Source organism: Muntiacus reevesi, chromosome 12 (assembly GCF_963930625.1).
Source record: "Muntiacus reevesi chromosome 12, mMunRee1.1, whole genome shotgun sequence".
NCBI classification, from domain to species: Eukaryota; Metazoa; Chordata; class Mammalia; order Artiodactyla; family Cervidae; genus Muntiacus; species Muntiacus reevesi.
This window is the reverse complement of record NC_089260.1, coordinates 45674514-45691532: the sequence shown is the minus strand read 5'-3', so window position 1 is coordinate 45691532 and position 17019 is coordinate 45674514. Positions and strand designations below refer to the sequence as shown.

At 40.6% G+C, this 17019-nt stretch overlaps 1 protein-coding gene across 4 annotated transcripts in view; it reads left to right on the top strand.

Moving 5' to 3' along the window:
- The window catches only part of SULF1 (sulfatase 1), a 184007-nt gene that overhangs the window by 35737 nt on the left and 131251 nt on the right, over positions 1-17019 (top strand). For all 4 annotated transcript variants that reach the window (XM_065902843.1, XM_065902842.1, XM_065902840.1 and 1 more), the window contains exon 2: positions 619-697. The gene's annotated coding sequence lies outside the window, so the exon portion shown is untranslated. The remainder of the gene's footprint in view (positions 1-618; positions 698-17019) is intronic.

Sequence of the window (17019 nt, the reverse complement as noted above, 5' to 3'; positions counted from 1 at the left end):
ATTTATTTATAGCATATTTATGTTAAAATGTGCTCTTCAAGGCAGCAAGATTGTTTCATTCAATACTGAATGGATTAAACTGGGTATTTCCTCTTATTCTAAGTATCCAAGTTAATTTTAGTCACTTATATTTTTCACCTCTTGTAAATGCAGAATAGAAACAATTTTACCACTTGGAAATGCTTGCTTTGCTACTCATCAGATAGCCACTTGCAGTCACTTGAGATTTTATGATTCTGCACATATTCCTTTAAAATAGGTCTTAGCAGTTGGAATTAGACATCATTCAACTTTTAAACTTGGAACACTTTGTAAACCTTTCAAAAGAAACTCTTCTTTATTGACTTTATGAAATCCAGTCAGAGAATAATATGAAATGAATATAATGGAAAGTCTTTCCCTAGGTGAATAGAAAGTCAAATGGAAACTTCTATAAAAGGACCTAATGACTCACAATACTTCAAAGTCTCTTGGAGTGACTGTAAGAAACTCAGTCTGAATGAAATTTGGAGAATGCTGTTCCTAATGATATCCTCCTATGAAGGTGTGAAAGGCAACATCTGAAAGATAAATCGCTGAGGAAATGCAACTGATGGCACTCGTTTTCCTCTGTTGTAGTTGCTGACGGGAAGAAGGTGAATTTGGCGAATGACATGCAGGTTCTCCAAGACAGAGTAATCACAGAAAATCGTCAAAGGTACTCAATATCAGATATTGATCTCTGTCTCTTTTTTTATTAACTGAGGTTTGTTTGCTTTGATTGCACTGCCTGGCATGTGGAATCTTAGTTCCCTGACCAGGGATCAAACTCACATCCCCTTTTTGGAAGCACAGAGTCTTAACCACTGGACCACCAGGCGAGTGCATATTCAGTCATGTCTGACTCTTTGTGACCTCATAGACTGTAGCCTGCCAGGTCCCTCTTTCCATGGAATTTTCCAGGCAAGAATACTGAAATGGGTTGTCATTTCCTATTCCAGTGGATCTTTCCAACCCAGGGATCAAACCTAAGTCTCTTGCCTCTCCTGCATTGGTAGGCAGATTCTTTACCACTGCGCCACCTGGGAAGCCCTCAGGGAAGTCCCAAATATTGATTTCTTGGTTAATTAAACCATGACATTAGCAATACCTGAGTACTCCATATCATTTGGAGAGGGTAGCATTTCACAGATGGGGAATTATCAGAAAATGAGGAGTTGATAATTCCGCTCTTCCCTATAGCACTCTCTTCCTTCTTGGCTGAAAAAGCTAAACGGCAGAGTCACTGCATGATATTTGTCTTCAAGAATGACAAAAGAACCATCTGAAGAATCGTGTTGGTTTATTAACATTTTATGAGCTATTCCAGAAGCTCAGGGGAATTCCAAGGGGTTGTTCATGGCAGGTCAGCTATGCCCAGTCATCCACAATCTCGGCATGAAGACTATAGGTCTCACCCATGTTGTTCACAGCTTAACCTCATAGTTTCTCTCCTCGGTCAGATACTTTGGTGCCACGAGTGTTGTGGGGCCAAGGTGAGCCATGGAGACCCACCTCAGCAATACAACCTTAGTTGTAAAAACATTCTTAGGGGTGTTGACTCATATGAGTTTATACCACACCCGCTCCCCATGAGTTTTTCTCAAATGTCAACATTGAAAGTTGTTTCCACCCACAGTGAAAACTGACACCATGGAAACTGTTGAACTCCTCTTGGTTTTTGCAGCTTGTCAAAATCATTGCCCTTTGCTTGATTTTCATTCTAATTCTTATGTTAACCCAGGTTGACCTGGAATAAGTCCTTTAATCACCGAAAAGCTCATGAACTTCACACAGGCAAACCAAAACAAAAATTTACAAGTCTGACCTAAATTTCTGGTTTGTCCTTTGAGGGTTGATGTCTCCAGCTTTTCTTTCTAATACTTTTGGAATTCAACATTTTGTCCTCATACTACAGATAGCAAGGAAAGAAGGGAAATAGCTGGAAGCATATGGGGGACCAGGTTGCTTCTTTGACATAGTCATGAGCACTGGCAGTTCTCTAATTCTCAGAGTTGTCTGCAGGTGGCCTGGGGTCTCACCAGTAATGTGTTAGATTCCTGTTATTCACAAGCTAAATCGACAGTAGGAGAAGACAAGCTGAAATTTAGGTCGTCTTTACTTTGAAACTCCAAATGAGAGAGGAAAGCATTCCAAAGCAAACTGAAAAAGATACCTGTTTAGGAATAAGCTCAATAGACAGTACAACTGTGACTTCTTAAATCTGCTTCATCATTTTGAGTCAGTTTCCCAGACCTTTTTCTTGTGAACCTCTCATCTAATGCACCCATTTTTCTGTAGGAAAGAAAGAAGTTGTCCTTGGGTATCATGTCATTCAAAATTAGCTATCAAACAGGCCGGAAAACCCTTAATACTGGAGTTCACCCTATATCATCCCAAGAGGTCACTCAAGACCTGCTTTCCCAAAGCATCTTTCTTAGTTTCTCTTGGGCTATGAAGAGACCACTTTGCTGGGATGCCATGTTGTTTATTATCTGACCAATATTCTTTCGGGGCTTCCCTGGTGTTTCTGACAGTAAAGAATCTGCCTGCAAACTGGGATTCTATCCTGGGTTCAATCCCTGGGTTGGGAAGATCTCCTGGAGAAGCACATGGCAACCCACTCCAATATTCTTGCCTGGAGAATCCCATGGACAGAGGAACCTGGCAGGCTACAGTCCATGGGGTCACAGAGTCAGCCATAACTGCATACTAAGCACAATATTCTTTCACACGTTTCTCCCTTTAATGAGTCATTTCACCACTGTAAGTATTATATCCTTTCATTTCTCAGCCTGTCCTTATGATGAGAAAATAGAATGCATTTACTCTAATACTGGATGAAATCAGAATCACTTGCTCAAATCTAACACACATGACACTTATTTCCTAAAAATCTGTGGAACCCTGTTAGAGCCAACTCTAGACTGCTGTTTTCATCTTTGGACTGGAAAATTCAGGGGGGTCTAACCAGCTGCCAGCTTCAGAGATCTCTGCCCCTCTTCCTCCATCATTTGAGATGGATTCGATAGGTATTTAAGACCCCTCCCACTGCCACATCTGGATTCACATAGCTGTAGTCCTCCCAGCTGGCAAATTTTGTGGAAAGAAATGGGTTCTTTCTGTGTAGGGACCATTTTAATGAGTCTTAAGTTTTCAAAATGCTGCCCTGTGCATTTTGACTGGCTTTCTGCTCATGTCATTGAGGTATAAAGTCCTTTCATTTGCTATTTTTCCAGCTTTAAGAACTGCTTACCTGAAGCTCATTGAACTTGGCATCACCTCCAAAACACGTAGTATAAGAAACAAAACCAGGAGATGTCATAAAACAGATCTCAGGAACTGGCCAAGCATCCCCTGGCTGTTTGTTTGCCAGAAGGTTCTCTCTTGTTCCAAGGAGAGATAGGTATAATAAGACATCGAAAGGACAATTAAATTTCACAGCTTGGGGGAGATTTTTGAGAGCTCTTGTCAAAAATGTTCACACCTGTGGAACAGGCTGTTATGTTTGTGGAGCCTGGTATTCAGTTTGAGGTGCACCTGCCAAAATCTGAATGGCTGCTATTGTACCTTCTGGACTCAAAAACTGCACTGTCAGACGAGGTTTGGTGCGCACAGATGGGATAGTTTAAAACAGCGACTATGTTGTTTGTAAGGAAATTAAGACCTTTCCTAGCCCTGTGGATGCTTTTTGGGGATGGAAAATGTTATAAGCATGCCTTAGCTGTGTTGCCCTGGCACTTTATTTATTTTTATTACCTTAATTATTTAAGTTATACTCAAATACCTTAATTTAAATTTGAGTATTTTTTTAAAATCATCCCTAGACTGTAATAGTAAACAACATCTTTTCAAAGAATCAATTTCATATGTGGACCCTAAAAACCACTAACATTATTCTCATCTTGGTATCCGAGGGCATGTAAATCTTGCTGCACAGTATATAGAGCTGACAGCGCATGCTAATAAGCAGACTCTTGTGACCACCCTTACCCTTAACATTTCTCATGAAAGAGGGCAATTTATTACTCAAAATCTTAATGTTAGTTAAAATCATGTATTTGTTGTAAAAACAATCTAATTGCTACCTATTGGAAGCTTATTTTTTAAGTTATGAAGCACGCATGCTTAACCCAAACCCATAAATCTTTTCTATATGAATATATGCTAGGTGGAATCCTAGAAAATTGCAGCTAATTGGCTATTTTTTACCTACAAAAGCAGTCATTTTGTATGGTACTGCCTAGAGTTTACATAGTTGGAAACTTGGAGGATGGACAATTTTACTCAGATTTTTTTTTCGCCTACCTTTCTATCAAAACAGTGTCCAATTTCTGCATTGTCTTCATTTTTCATAGTTTAAATTTGTGTATCATCTTCCATTACATGGATGTGGTAAATAAGTTGTTTTTTCCTTTTTCCTTATAAAAGAAAATACTCAAAACATACCAATCAGTACCTCTCTCACATGGCCATTCAGTTTGTTTGCCTTCTTGTGCTCTTTTTTCTGTTTGGTTTTGGCTGTGCTGGGTCTTTATTGCTATGCACAGACTTTTTGTGGCAGCTTCTCTTGTTGTGGAGCATGGACTCTAGGGCTCCTGGGCACAGTAGTTGTGGCTCCTGGGCTCTAGGGTCGTTGTGGTCCATGGGCTTAGTTGCTCTACCACATGTGGAATCTTCCCAGACCAGGGGTCAAACCCGTGTCTCCTGCATTGGCAGGTGAATTCTTTACCAATGAGCCATCAGCGAAGCCCTCTTCATGCAGCAGACGAATGGATAAGGAAGCTGTGGTACTATACAGAATGGAATATCACTCCGCCATTAAAAAGAATTCATTTGAATCAGTTCTAATGAGATGGATGAAACTGGAGCCCACTATACAGAGTGAAGTAGGCCAGAAAGATAAAGACCAATACAGTATACTAACACATATATATGGAATTTAGAAAGATGGTAACGCTAACCCTATATGCAAAACAGAAAAAGAGACACAGATGTACAGAACAGACTTTTGGACTCTGTGGGAGAAGGCGAGGGTGGGATGTTCTGAGAGAATAGCACTGAAACAAGTATACTGTCAAGGGTGAAACAGATCACCAGCCCCAGGTTGGATGCATGAGACCAGTGCTCAGGGCTGGTGCACTGGGAAGACCCAGAGGGATGGGATGGGGAGGGAGGTGGGAGGGGGGATCGGGATGGGGAACACATGTGAATCCATGGCTGATTCATGTCAATGTATGGCAAAAACCACTACAATATCATAAAGTAAGTAGCCTCCAACTAATTAAAATAAATGAAAAAAAAAATAAAACAGATCTTCTCCCTCATCATCCATCCATCAATCTGAATTAAAATACTTTCACATGAGTCTTTCAATACAAATCTCAGTGATAAAGGAAGTGCTAGTTCATGCAAGTATACAAACGTGCACACATCACCATGTGTGTAGTTAAATGGATCTGTTTAGACAATATACCCTCCATGTCAGTGAACTTGTGTTTAAAGAAAACCCAACTCAGAGTCAGACTCGACTTAACAATTAACAAACAACAAGTGGTAACAGCAACTCCAGTGGGACAAGAGATCACGCCCATCTGGCTGTGCCCCCTTCATCCGGCTCCTCTCTGTTCTCATCTGACTAGGACCCAGCCTTCTCTGACTGCCATCAGACTAGGGCTTTGTCTCCTGTAACTGAGAAGCAAACTCTGGCAGTGTTGACCCACCAAAGGAAAGCCTTTGCTCTTGCCCTAATGATACATTCCGGCAGGAAGTTCAGAGGAAAATGACAATTCCGGTGAAGATGAGGAATGGGGAATGGGAGGGGGCAAACAGCTTAATTATGATGAGCCTGCGGACTGGGGGCTGGGAACAGACACAAGTGGAGATCAAGAAAAAGAATGGGATGATGTCATTCTTTACGGGGACATTCACTGAAATGAAATCAGGTCACACACAATGATCTTGTTCTCTGCCCGGACGCATTGTGTTAACAAGAGATTACTTTGTGGTCACGCTTCTTAGGAGGGGTCTAAGGACCCTGTTCACGTTAAGATCTTCCCCAAGACATCTTTAAAATGGATAAGAAGGGCAGAACCATTTCATCCAGTGCTGAAAAATGGCCCACACTAGGTTTACAACATTTTTTAAGATCACTGAGTTTAGGACACAGTGTCCGAATTCTTATAATATAGTGAATTTCAAGAAGCAGAGTGTAACAACACAGCTTGGTATCAGGCCAGAGATCTTAAACTGGTGCCCTTTTTGGTAGGATAATTCTGAAGTTAAAACAGAATATATTTCTCAGTAGAAAGTTAGCACTTCCTAAAAAGAAATACTGCCTTGTACTATGGTAAGACATTTTTAGGACTGATTAATTCTGCTTGCAGAGGAAGCATTTGATCTGTGTCGATCTCGAGTTCCTAGTACCCCTGATGGTGGATATATTCAATTTTAAGTTCCTTCTCTCAATGGTGTCCTGATTTCACCTCATTCATCTGCTTACATTTCACAACAGTGCATCACAATTACAAATGAAGGTTAGATTTTCTAAGAAGTTAGCCCTGGAATAGTTACATGATAGGTTCAAATCCTGTTATTAAGATTCTGTTGTATTGCGTTAATAGGCTTCATACAAATAAGTCATTGTCTGAGACCTTTTTTAAAGGATATTTCTGCTGTGTGAGTCTTTGCAATAGAACTGAAACCTTGCAGCCTTTTTGCACTGTCATCTGTGCTTTAGAGTATTTGTAAAACTGAAGGTTCGATTTTGGTAAACCACTGGTATTCATTCGGGTGCTTGTTTGTATCTAGGGACAAGGTCTTTCTCTCTCTTATAGAGCATACAGAGATGCAAAAGTAAAATTGGGAATTTGTATTTGTCTTATGACTTTGCTCACTGATGACTGGAGAACTTGTGCGGTAAGTTAGGGCAGAGGGGAGGTGATGATGTACATGTCACAGAAGTGTGTGAAAACTGTTGCAGATTGTGACTATCAACATGCACAGAGGCACATTTTGAAAGAATCCTATTTTGAGCAGATTTTGACATGAACTGCAGTGATTTCTGCTAACCTTATTTTTGAGTGCCAGGTAATTAGGCTACGGGGCTTCCCTGATAGCTCAGCCATTAAGAATCCACCTGCAGTGTAGGAGACCCGGGAGATGAGGTTTTGATCCTTGGGTCAGGAAGATCCCTTGGAGGAGGAAATAGCAACCCACTCCAGTATTCTTCCCTGAAAATCTCATGGACAGAGGAGCCTGGCGTGCTACAGTTCATGGGGACACAAAGCATCAGACATGACTAAGCAACTGAGCGCAATTAGGCTATAGGACTTTTGAGGGAAAATAATTATTTAAAGATTTTAAAAATAACCAAAGTATTTCCCAAAAAAATATTTTTAGCACCATCAGGAGTTCCCAAGTTTTCAAGACAGTGTTTTATTTATTTTTTTTTTCTAGTTGGCATTAAAAAATCTGAAACCATGATCAAAAGTTGACAATGGCAGCTAAATAAGGCAAGTGTTTAAGCAAATCCACTGCTTACAAAGAAAATCAATTAGGTGTAGCTACTTATAATGAAATTTACCATAAAATTAATTTCAAATTTATTTATTTTTATAGTTTTACCAAGAAAGGATTGGATGCATTTTCTGCATTAAAATTTATTTGTTTATTGTACTCTGTATGACTGTCTCTGGGTCCATCTCTGTAAAGGGCACTATTTCATTCCTCCTTATGACTGAGTAGTATTCCGTTGTATATATGTACCACATCTTTATCCATGCCTGTGTTGATGGATATTTAGGTTGCTTCCATGTCCTGGCTATTGTAAACAGTGCTGCAGTGAACATTGGTATATCTTTTGGAATTATGGTTTTCTCCGAGTATATGCCCAGGAGTGGGATTTTTGGCTCATGTGGTAGTTCTATTTTTAGTTTTTTAGGCAACCTCCATATTGCTCTCCATAGTTCCTGTATCAATTTACGTTCCTATTAACAGTATAGGAGGGGTCCCTTTTCTCCACACCCTCTCCAGCATTTACTGTTTGTAGACTTTTTGATGATGGCCATTCTGATTGGTATGGAATGGTACTTCATTGTAGTTTTGATTTGCATTTTTCTTATAATTTGTGATGTTGAACATCTGTTCATGTGCCTCTTGGCCATCTGTATTGCTCTTTGGAGAAATGTCTGTCTAGGTCTTCTGCCCATTTTTTGATTGGAGTATTTTCTTGGTATTGAGTTACATGAGGTAAGAATGCCCTAACAGGGTTAAATCCATCCTACACTATTCATAGGCATCTGATCTGGACAGACATGATGGTACTCGGCAATGGCAGGAGCCACGGGAGCACTAGCAGCCAGTTAGCCTATCAGTGTTGTCCTGGAAGGGGTATGGATAGTCTATGGATATCCAAAGAATCCTGGCCTACACTGAGGGTTGATTGCAATTTTTGTTTATTCTGTTATTTTCTACACAATTAGAATATGCTTGTCTCCCTTCTCTCACTGGGCTATTGTAAAATATAAGATAAAAGATGTAAAAGTACCTTTGGAGGGAACAGATGTTTGGAGCCACTCAAACATGACCTATTACTGTTGGATTAAAAGGCTAAGATATTGCGTGGTATTCATTAGTTCCCATCAGACTGTTCTTTCCCAGCACCTTATTTCTGCCCCCTTATTCTTTTAGTTTTATATCTCTTCCAGTAAACTAATTCCAATGTGTATTTTGATGGCTGGCAAAAATTCAAAAATGCTTTGCATACACAGGAGGCTATAGAATCACACAGATTACAACTACATATCCAGTGCATTTATTTATTTATTTATTTATATTCAATGCATTTAAAAGAAATGCTTCAAAATGAAATACCTTTACTGGTTGAAGCATTAAAAATACGAGGGAAAAAATTAGCTCCTACTATATTATACACTTAGAGCTGTTGGAATTCAGGTAATGATTGATTCCAAGTAATCTTTATGATTAGGAAAAAGATGCACAAGGTTAACTGACCGGGAATGGGGGCTGTTGCTTGCAATATCTTGTTGACTGGCTACTTTTGCATGAAAGTGGATTAAGAAATTGCCATCATCTGCATCCCCTAGACAGAGGCCAGAGAGAAAAAATTACATCCTTCTGCCCTTTGTCAGTGCTTGTCACAAGACCGCCTTTCTCTTAGGGAAATACTCCATTTTCTGGTTGCTTTTCCACCCCAAGCATTGACTTATAGAGGAATTTCTTTCAAATGTCAGTACAGTGTCAGTTTAGTAGTTTATAAGGGCTGAAATGTCACTTCTAAGTGAAAGGAAAGGAATGTAACTTACATTTCTAATTGGAAATCCATCTTAGTTTAAAGGACTTTCTCTCTAACTAGGGAAATACTAAGACAGGCTTTGTATAGTATAAGTTGTGTCTGGATGTCAGAATATACACTCAGAAGGTGTGTGGAAGTCTCATTAAAGATTTCTCTCTGAAACCTTAATACAACACCTGTACCAGAGATTGTACATGAGAAATACCTGTATCTGGAAGAATATAGGATTTATAGATGTCTCTTAAAAGTCTATGACACGACTTAGCACCAGCAACAGCAAAAATCTATGATGCTTAAAATTTCTGGACATGGGAAATTTCCTATAATTAGAATTGTTGTTGTTTAGTCACTAACTCATGTCTGACTCTTTACAACTCCATGGACGGGAGGCCCGCCAGTCTCCTCTGTCTGTGGGATTTTCCAGGCAAGAATACTGAAGTGGGTTGCCATTTCTGCCTCCAGGAGATCTTCCTGACCCAGGGATCGAACCCACATCTCCCACATTGCAGGTAGATTCTTTACTGCTGAGCCACTGGAGAAGCCCATAATTAGAATAATGTTACCTAATTAGTTAAAATGTCCCTAAAATCAGGCAGAGGAACCAGAGATCAAATTGCCAACATCCGTTGGATCCTAGAAAAAGCAAGAGAATTCCAGAAAAACATCTACTTCTGCTTCATTGACTACACTAAAGTCTTTGACTGCATGGATCACAACAACTGTGGAAAATCCTGAAGGGGGAATACCAAACCACCTTAACTGCCTCATACGAAACCTGTATGCAGGTTAAGAAGCAACAGTTAGAACTGGACATAAACAACAGACTGGTTCCAAATTGGGAAAGGAGTACTTCAAGGCCGTATATTGTATTGTCACCCTGCTTATTTAACTTATATGCAGAGTACATCATGAGAGATGCCAGGCTGGATGAAGCACAAGCTGGAATCAGGATTGCTGGGAGAAACATCAATAACCTCAGATATGCAGATGACACCACCCTTATGGCAAAAAGCAAAGAGGAACTAAAGAGCCTCTTGATGAAAATGAATGAGGTGAGTGAAAAAGCTGGCCTAAAATTCAATATTTAAAAAACAAAGATCATGGCATCTGGTTCCATCACTTCATGGCAAATAGATGGTGAACAATGGAAACACTGACAGACTTTACTTTCTTGGGCTCCAAAATCACTGCAGATGGTGACTGCAGCCATGAAATTAAAAGACTTGCTCCTTGGAAGAAAAGTTATGGCCAACGTAGACAGCATAATAAAAAGCAGAGATTTTACTTTGCCAATAAAGGTCCATCTAGTCAAAACTATGGTTTTTCCAGTAGTTATGTATGGATGTGAGAGTTGGCCCATAAAGAGGGCCAACTCTGAAGAATTGATACTTTTGAACTGTGGTATTGGAGAAGTATCTTCAGAGTCCCTTGGACAGCAAGGAGATCAAACCAGTCAATCCTAAAGGAAATCAATCTTGAATATTCGTTGGAAGGGCTGATGCTGAAACTGAAGAGCTGACTCATTTGAAAAGACCCTGATCCCAGAAAACATTGAAGGCAGGAGGAGAAGGGGACAACAGAGGACAAGATGGCTGGATGGCATCACCAACTCAATGGACATGAGTTTGAGCAAGCTTTGGGAAATGGTGAAGAACGGGGAAGCCTGGCATGCTGCAGTCCATGGGGTCACAAAGAGTCAGTCACACCTGAGCAACTGAAAAACAACTACAATTCAGAAGTATTCCAGTCCTAAACACACACACACACACACACACACACACACACACACGTATACAAACCACAACACTGATAACTTATTCCTACTCTATGGGTCACCTCAGGGTTCATAGCCAAAGTAATCTTGAGAAAGAAGAATGGAACTGGAGGAATCAACCTGCCTGACTTCAGACTCTACTACAAAGCCACAGTCATCAAGACAGTATGGTACTGGCACAAAGACAGAAATATAGATCAATGGAATAGAATAGAAAGCCCAGAGATAAATCCACGAACCTATGGACACCTCATCTTTGACAAAGGAGGCAAGGATATACAATGGAAAAAAGACAATCTCTTTAACAAGTGGTGCTGGGAAAACTGGTCAACCACTTGTAAAAGAATGAAACTAGAACACTTTCTAACACCATACACAAAAATAAACTCAAAATGGATTAAAGATCTAAATGTAAGACCAGAAACTATAAAACTCCTAGAGGAGAACATAGGCAAAACACTCTCCGACATAAATCACAGCAAGATCTTCTATGACCCACCTCCCAGAATATTGGAAATAAAAGCAAAAATAAACAAATGGGACCTAATGAAAATTAAAAGCTTTTGCACAACAAAGGAAACTATAAGTAAGGTGAAAAGACAGCCCTCAGATTGGGAGAAAATAATAACAAATGAGGAAACAGACAAAGGATTAATCTCAAAAATATACAAGCAACTCCTGAAGCTCAATTCCAGAAAAATAAACGACCCAATCAAAAAATGGGCCAAAGAACTAAACAGACATTTCTCCAAAGAAGACATACAGATGGCTAACAAACACATGAAAAGATGCTCAACATCACTCATCATCAGAGAAATGCAAATCAAAACCACAATGAGGTACCATTACACGCCAGTCAGGATGGCTGCTATCCAAAAGTCTACAAGCAATAAATGCTGGAGAGGGTGTGGAGAAAAGGGAACCCTCTTACACTGTTGGTGGGAATGCAAACTAGTACAGCCACTATGGAAAACAGTGTGGAGATTTCTTAAAAAACTGGAAATAGAACTGCCATATGACCCAGCAATACCACTTCTAGGCATACACACTGAGGAATCCAGATCTGAAAGAGACACGTGCACCCCAATGTTCATTGCAGCACTGTTTATAATAGCCAGGACATGGAAGCAACCCAGATGCCCATCAGCAGATGAATGGATAAGGAAGCTGTGGTACATATACACCATGGAATATTACTCAGCCGTTAAAAAGAATTCATTTGAATCAGTTCTAATGAGATGGATGAAACTGGAGCCCATTATACAGAGTGAAGTAAGTCAGAAAGATAAAGAACATTACAGTATACTAACACATATATACGGAATTTAGATAGATGGTGGCGATAACCCTATATGCAAAACAGAAAAAGAGACACAGAAATACAGAACAGACTTTTGAACTCTGGGGGAGAACGTGAGGGTGGGATGTTTTGAAAGAACAGCATGTATATTATCTATGGTGAAACGGACCACCAGCCCAGGTGGGATACATGAGTCAGGTGCTCGGGCCTGGTGCACTGGGAGGACCCTGAGGAGTCGGGTGGGGAGGGAGGTGGGAGGGGGGATCGGGATGGGGAATACGTGTAACTATATGGCTGATTCATGTCAATGTATGACAAAACCCACTGAAATGTTGTGAAGTGATTGGCCTCCAACTAATAAAATAATATTTAAAAAAAAATAAATAAAAAAATAAAAAGGAAAAAAAAAATATTGCTGCTATCAAAACACAGACTTTTAATGCTTAATCACATTTTAGCCACAGGATTCTTAAAATTCCCTTTTGTTTCTGACTATTTGTCTGGTTCCCTTCAATGAAAGGCTGCAGTTTTGTAGGTCAAGAAACTCAGCTATGAATACGACGTTGGTTCATTCTTTCAGTTACCTTCTGCAAGTCTACATTTTCATCTTTGTGCTTTGATTACACAGCCTACCAGATGGACATAATAATTTCATCTGAAAAACCCCAATGCTGGAACAGATTGAAGGCAAAAGTAGAAGGAGGCATCAGAGGATGAGATGGTTAGAAAGCATCACCCATTCAGTGGACCTGAATTTGAGAAAACTCTGGGAGATAGTGAAGGACAGAGAACCCTGGTGCGCTGCAGTCCATGGGGTTGCAAAGAGTCAGACACGACTTAGTGACTAAACAACAGAGTGAATGTGAAGGAGCTCTTAAATTCTAAGATAGGATAACAGAAGTTGGTTCATTGTTGAGGGACGTTTTTTTTCAAAATGATTGTACTTGTTTAAAGCCAGAGTGAGATGATGTTTACAGAGCAGTGATTTAAGTTTGTGGTTCCAGAACTGTTCAAAACTGAAGATTTTCTTTCACTTAGTTTTTCTCCAACATTTCCCTCCTTGATTTACATTCCCCAGTTAAGAATTTAATGTGAACTTTTGCCAAAGCCTCAGGTTCCACCTGGTTTGGGGTTGAAACCACATGAAGCCACTGAATTTTGCATAGTTTCCATTTGAAATGATGTATCAGCTTAGTTTCTCTTTCTCTATGAGCCAGGCTTACAGGAAACTTGGCCAGGCTTTTGATAAACCTGTTTGGAGTTTTGATTTTTACATCAGACCCTAAAATAAGTCCACTCACCTTGTTCCATCTTCCAAAAAGCTCTTATTATAATGTCCCCAGAGTCTGTATGGTAGTTCCTAGTGATTGAAGCACAGTTACATTTTGTTCTGGTATAACATGGGGAGAATTTCTCAGCTACTTAGAACCCACTCTGATTGGAAAACCAGTTAAACTCTGTAACAGAAGCTCTTGCTGTCAGGCATAACACTTTAGGGAAAGCATTTTTTCCAAAGTCTCAACAAAAGGGTTTTCACATAAATAGCTCAGTTTGACCAGGTTAATTCACTTTTTCTTTTCGTTGTTCCTTCCTCCACTTGTGCATTCATTCATTCTACAAGTATTCATCAAGACCTGCCCCACAACATGCCAAGCCTTGTTCTAAGTACTTGGGATTCTTAGTGAGCCAACAAAGTATTTAGAGAGCCTCTCATTTGTGGATCTCAAGTTTTAGTGACAGAATAGAGAAAATAAAACGAAGCATAATATATAGACCAAATATATACAGTATATTAGAAAGTAGTGAGTACTATGAAACAAAAGAGAAGTAGAGTAAGATTTATAGTCGGAGTTGGTAACAATGTTAAGGAGGGTTCATAAGGAAAACCTTATTGAGATGCAAGATTAGAATAAGACTTGAAAGTGGTGAGGAAGTAGCAGCCAGTTATCTTCTTTTTTTTTTTTTTTTCATTTGGCTACACCACACAGCATGTGGGGTCTTAGTTCCCTGACCAGGGATTGAACTTGTGGCCCCTGCATTGGAATTGCAGAGTCGTAATCACTGGACCACTAAGTCAGTCCCAGCAACCAAATATGTTGAGGAAGAGAATTCCATACAGAGAAAATAGCTACAGCAGAAGTCCCAAGATATGTACACATTAGAGGAATCACACAATGACAGAAATAGAGTGAGGAAACAGAGAGTGGTTAAAAAAAAAAAAAAATGAGGTCAACCAGTCACAATAGGCCACCATGTGACCTGTGAGCCATGAGAAGGATTTTGGCTATTTCCCAGGATGAAAGGGAAGTCACTGCAGGATTTTGTACAAAGGGATAGTACATTCTGATTTGTATTTAAAAACTTTCTCTCTGTCATGTTGAGAATAGCCTACAGATGGGCAAAGGTAAAAAGAGACTGGTTACAAGGCTACTGAAAGAGGTAAGAGCGCTGACTTGATGATAGCCAGGGAAGTAGTAAAAAGTAATCAGATGCTAGCTTTGGGGTGGGCTGGGAGGAAAAAAAAAGAATCAAGGATGCTTCAAAAGTTTTGGCTGAAGCAACTGAAAGGATGGAGTTGTTCACTGAAATTAGAAAGGCTACAGTCAGAAGAGTTCTGGGGAGGAAGATCAGGGTTCACTTTTGGAAATCAAGTTCGAAGTGTCTATTAGACCTCCAAGTGGAGATATTTTTGAGTCAGCAGGCATTTGGATTTATGAGTCTGTATTTGGGAATAGAGGTTTGCATTTGGAAATCATTAGCATCATGTCAACAAAGATGTGAGTATAGGCCAAGGAAAGAAGGAAAGACTAGCCTCTGTAGTATTCCAACATTAAGAGGTCAAAGAGAAGAGGAGAGATTAACAGAAGATACTGAAGAGGAACCCAGGGAAATGAGGGAAGAAAAAGGATGGAGGAGTTTTCGGTTTTTTGGAAACTGAATGAAGATAGTGTTTCAAGAAGGAGAGTGAATAACTATGTCTGGTAGATCCAGCATGATGAGGGTTGAGAACTGATGGTTGGATTTGTCTCCTGGGCGGTCATTAGTGACAAGTCTGAGAGAAACTTTGGTGAAATAGAGGGAGAGAAAGTCTGATGGCAGTGGACATAAGAAAGAATGGAGAAGTGAAATTAAGACAGAAATATGGCGCCTTTTCCAAGGAGTTTGCTGCAAGCAGAGCAAAGAAACGTGGGCCATCAGCCAATGCCAGATCAAGAGGTCAAGAAGGTAAAAGATGGGAGAAAAAAGAGCATGTTTCTATGCTGATGGGAAGGATGGGATTTGGGAAGGAATATTGATGATCTTAATGAAAGAGAGGAGGGTTGCGGGAGCTATGATTTTTTGAATAGGCGAAAAGAAGTAGAAGCCAGTAGGCAGGTATTGAATTGGCTTCAGACAGTGAAAGCACAGATGACTCATCTAGTAGATGATAAGGCAGGATGTTGGAGCAGAGAAACTGGTAGGTGAGCCGACTTGGGGTGTGGAATGGGAGGAAACCTGTGGAAGTTCTCTTCCAGTTGCTTCTGTTTCTTCAGTGAAGTTTGAACCAAGGGTATCTGCGGAGTGATGGCGGAGGAGTGTTGAGGATGTGAGGAGAGGCAAGGTGACATCTTAGAGAGTGGAAGGGTGGCTGGACTAGGAGGGTCCAGTGTGGTTGCCCGGCCGCACTGAGGCCCGTGCTTCGTTTACTGACACGGGTGCAGTTGAGGAGCGGGCAGGGAGTTGGATGTCACTAGGGTCATGGTGCACCAACAAGGATGGCAGAGTGAGGGAGGAGGAAGTGGGTCAAGAGTCTTCACAAAGACTCAACATCGTGACTGCGTAAAATGACCTTGGCCTGGTCAGGAGGGAAGTGAGGATGTCAAGAGAGGAAGGGCTGGTCCAAAGTGATTGGATCAAAGGACTGAATAGCCCAGGCACTGGATCAGAGAATTGTTGGGGTTGGAATTGTGGAAAGATGACAGATGTCCAAGGGCAGGAGGAGTGAAATTGAGATGACAGGAAGGGTACAGTACTAGTCCAGTACTACTAAGGGCTGGGGATTGACTACATTGGCCCCAGGAGTAACTAGGGTAGAGGAAAGGTGGTCCAGAAAGGTAGAGACTATGGAACTGATAAGCTCACATCACAAACTGAAATTTCTGAGAGTTCAGACAGTATAATAGTGGAGCGGGGGGTGGGGGGGGGGGGAGGTGAGAGTGAAGCAGAAGCTAAAAATCACTTAGAAATGAGGAAGAATGTCCTGGGCTCAATCTATGGAAGTAATAAGCTATGTAATCTAATAACATAAGCTAAAATTTTCCATGCATGCGTGTCCAACTCTTTACGACCCCATGGACTGTAGCCCACCAGGCTTTTCTGTCCATGGGATTCTCCAGGCAAGAATACTGGAATGGGTTGCCATGCCCTCCTCCAGGGGATCTTCCCAACCCCAGGATTGAACCCGTGTCTTTTAAGTTTCATGCATTGGCAAGCAGATTCTTTACCACTAGCACCACCTGGGAAGTCCATAAGATGAGAAATGAGAAAGTACACAGATATAAGGAGGAAGAGAGAGATGCAGGCCAGCTGGCGGTGGGCTGGCAGATGTTAAGAAAGATTTTAATGTAACAG